Genomic DNA, 3884 nt, shown 5'->3' on the forward strand with positions numbered 1-3884 from the left:
TCCTTAGGCTGAATTTCTACACGTGGGCAGTCCCTTGGCGCATACCGCCTCACAGCTTTCCAGAGGATTACAAGCTATTCTCACCAGGAACGTAAGTGTTCCAATCTTATTTCATGCCTGTCAGCTATATGTATTACTGCTTCATATTGCTTTACTCCTATGAGTCAAAAATCAAAATACCTTGTTTTAATTGACATTTTTTAAGTTTTCACACATTTTCAAATATGTATTTGCTGTTAAATTTCTCCTTTTATCTGTTCCTGTCCTTTGCCTATACTTTCTATTGGAGTTAGTATTTTTCTTATTGATTTCTACACTAAAGACATTAGTCTTGTCTGCCACATTTTTTGGATATTTTCCTTAACACACATCATTTTCTTTTTCAGTTTTTTCCTAGCCTAAGCTATTTTAAGTTTATTTTGTAAACCTGTTTTTCCTCTGTGGCTTCTTCCACTGCTCTTATACTTAGGAAATGTTTTTCCTTTTCCTAAATTTGATAAGAACGCATCTTTTTAACAAATTGTTTTGAATTTTCTTACGGTTTTTGGTACAAGATAGAAAGTGAAGATTAATTTCTTCCCAAATAGAATGGTTACCGTGCAGGGTCTCCCGATGCCTGTAATCTAGATAATCTTTCTCGCAGGCAGCAAGAATTTCTCTTACTGCAGCTGTGTTCCTTCATGTCCAGCCTCAACGCAGATGCCTCCCAGCGTGCCTGTGAACAGCAGACCACACCACTTCTGTGGCACAAGTAGGGGCACAAACGAAATTTCTGGAAGATGACTACCTCACTTCCCAAAACAAAGGCTGGTTTTTGTTTATAGAATGCAGAAGGCTTTTTTCAAGAGTAGAAAGGGAAGAAAGGCCTCTTACACAGCTAGCTTTCCTCTAGTCACAGCAGCAATTCTTCAGCAATCAAGCAGAGACCATCTCCTTTTCCAAACCCACACTCAACCGCTGCCCAGGATTCAAGCCTAACTGAGGTCAGGGTGGCTGCTCCCCTGAGACACCCTCCCTAAGACACTCCACCAGCCGCATCAGTTCTGCTGGCACATGCATCAACTAAAGAGAAAAACATTAGAAACCTAGCATAGCACTAACAGACTAGAAAATATTTAAGTGTTTGCAAGATTAGGACTGCCAGCAACCGAGGCATGTAGAAACCAGGTTGAGAATAAAATCCACCAGCGTTAAAGCCAGGAATACATATAAACTCAAGGAACTCATAAGCTTGGCAAAACTGTATCTATTGGGAGAAAGTAAACAGTTGAAAAAAGTGTATTAAATGTAAGTTTGCTGTAACATAAAAATGATTAAAAGTGAGCTAGAAGAACATAAAAAATGCTTTTACCTTTTAATGCACTGTCATTGGCCCCAAAGAAAATTGTAACTGCTACTGGGATGTCCAAGCTATTTCCTTTCCTGATTAATCTTGGAAGGATAATTTTGGCCCATCTGGTATTGTAACCTGAGAATCCACGATTCAGAACATCACATTTTCTGAAACAAAAAATTTTAAAAGATGAATTGTGGGCAAGAAGTGTTTATGGTCCCAGTAACCAGCCTTTAGTGAGGGTGTGCTCTCTGGGATTCTGAGCCCGTCACATGTCTCTAAGCCACTCCCAGGTTTCACTTTGATAGGAGCAAGAACATAGTTGAAGCATGCTAATCTTAAGCCTTTCAAAGATATACGTAAATACGCTATACTCCTCCATGAGAGGAGTAATTTTATATAAAGGGGCTGTGATGAAGTCTACAGCCTATTTGACTTCAAGCATGGTATAGTGGGTGCTTTTAAAATGGAGTTCACAAAAGATAATCTCAGCAAGTATCTCAGGTAAAGTCACTAATATCCTGGAACTTAGTTTAGTTTATATTTAAATAGTCTATAGAATATTTGAGATTTCTGGTTTTGATTAGTTTTAGTATTCATTGTGTTTTAACTTAAACCGGTTCATTAGTAGGCTTTTTGTTTCCTTCTTAAAAATAGTTGGATTCACGGTGCTGTAGGTGTAATGGGGGGGGAGGGAAAAGCCGGGTTGTCTGGATTTATTCTTGGCTCCATCTGTGACTAGGCGTGACCCTGGGCGTGCTGTGAGCCTTCCTCACATGTCAAGTGAGAACAGTTAAGGAACAGGAAGTAGGTTTAAAACCCCTCAGAGAATACCAGTCACGTAAGAGGGACCCTTGTTTTCTTAGTCTTGGTAAAATGATATGATTTGGGATTTGCTTCAGAATAATCCAGAATAATCCATAGGAGGAGGGATGGATGGGCTCATTTCACTCTTTGCTTCTGTAGATATTTAAAGTTGTCCATAAAGTTTTCTTAAAATGACTCCTGGGGTTCAATTTACGATTAGTAAATCAATATGGTTCATCTTGGTGTATTCACATTCCTATAGGTGCATAACCAAGCAGAGAAGCCGGAGCACTCGTGGAGAACTGCAGGCCGCCGCGTTAGGCAGTGGGCTCCAAAGCAGCACAAGGGGACACTTTTTATGACACTACTCAAAGTTCTCAGGCGACATTTATAAACTGGAGAACATTAACCAAAACTCAGCCTTCCTTCAAAGTGAGATTGCTTTTGTCTGTAATGATACAATGGTGACAAGCCATTTTACAGAGTGAAATCACGATACGTTACAATGAAGTGCTGGGCTGGGTGTGGGGGCAAATGCCTGTAGGTCCCAGCTACTCAGGAGGCTGAGGTGATGGTGGCTTTAGCCCCAGAGGTGGAGGCTGCAGTGAGGCCTGATCACAATGCTGCACTCCGGCCTGCGGGAGAGTTGTCGGGCGTCTGAGCCCAAGCTAAGCCATCATAACCCCTGTGACCTGCACGTATACATCCAGGTGACCTGGAGCAACTGATAAACCACAAAAGGAATGAAACAGCTAGTTCCTGCCTTAACTGATGACATTCCACCATTGTGATTTGTTCCTGCCCCACCCTTATCAATCGACCTTGTGACATTCCTCCCCTGGACAGTGAGTCTCAGGAGCTCCCCACAGAGCACCTCGTGACCCCCTCCCCTAACAATAGATAACCACCTTTAACTGTAATTTTCCACTACCTCCCCAAATCCTACAAAACTGCCCCAGCCCATCTCCCTTTGCTCTTTTCAGACTCAGCCCACTTGCACCCAAGTGAATCAACAGCCTTGTTGCTCACACAAAGCCTGTTTCGTGGTCTCTTCACATGGACGCATGTAACAAGAGTGAAACCCCGTCACAAACAAAAACCATCAAAACCCAAAATAAAGTGCGGCAGAATTGTGACAAGGTGAGTCTCAGTCATGGCAGCACTTCAAAAAAAAAAGGCAAAGTAGCTTCCTACCAGTGTGGCGTGGCAGTAAAACCGCAAGCTCTGCGATCACAGCAGCTGGACTTAGATCTGTCTGCCGTTGACCAGCAAAGAGGCACTGGCCATTTACTTGATTTGTCTGAATCTGCCCAGCCATCAGAGCTCAACCCTAAAATATCTAATTGGTCAGACTGAGTGAAGACTAAATTTTTTCAGTTCCTTCTCCTATATATGATTAGGGAAGGCAAGCAAAATTAACAAAGGAGAAATGTTCTGTTCAGAACTACCCATCCGTAAGATGGATCCCTAAGACATTTTCCATCTGCAAGTACTCAAGTATCGGAAACCACTCTCACCTGACCAGCTTGTCAGCCAGCGATGCTCCCCATCCACCCTGCTGGAAGGAAAACTGGAGGAAGAAAAGCCCATTATTACTAATGACTGTAACGGGGCATCTCAGCAAGGGCAGCTCTGATTGGCAACTTCTGTTTTCTCCGCACTCCCTTCTTGGCTTTGATTGCCTCCCTGTGAGGCATTTTGGGGATTACAGGTAAGTACACCTGGCAGCACTTTAGCAGAGGGG

The 3884-nt window shown here is 42.6% G+C and overlaps 1 protein-coding gene across 2 annotated transcripts in view; it reads right to left on the bottom strand.

The window, feature by feature from the left end:
• The window catches only part of IAH1 (isoamyl acetate-hydrolyzing esterase 1 homolog (S. cerevisiae)), a 33439-nt gene that overhangs the window by 16232 nt on the left and 13323 nt on the right, over positions 1–3884 (bottom strand). The window contains exons 2-3 of one of the 2 annotated variants that reach the window (XM_011965310.1): positions 3658–3710; positions 1352–1500 (exon numbers count right to left, since the gene is read on the bottom strand). The gene's annotated coding sequence lies outside the window, so the exon portion shown is untranslated. Of the gene's footprint in view, positions 1–1351; positions 1501–3657; positions 3711–3884 lie in introns of those variants that run through there. The other variant, XM_011965311.1, reaches the window with a different exon arrangement.

Source organism: Mandrillus leucophaeus, unplaced genomic scaffold (genome assembly GCF_000951045.1).
Source record: "Mandrillus leucophaeus isolate KB7577 unplaced genomic scaffold, Mleu.le_1.0 Scaffold72, whole genome shotgun sequence".
NCBI lineage: Eukaryota > Metazoa > Chordata > Mammalia > Primates > Cercopithecidae > Mandrillus > Mandrillus leucophaeus.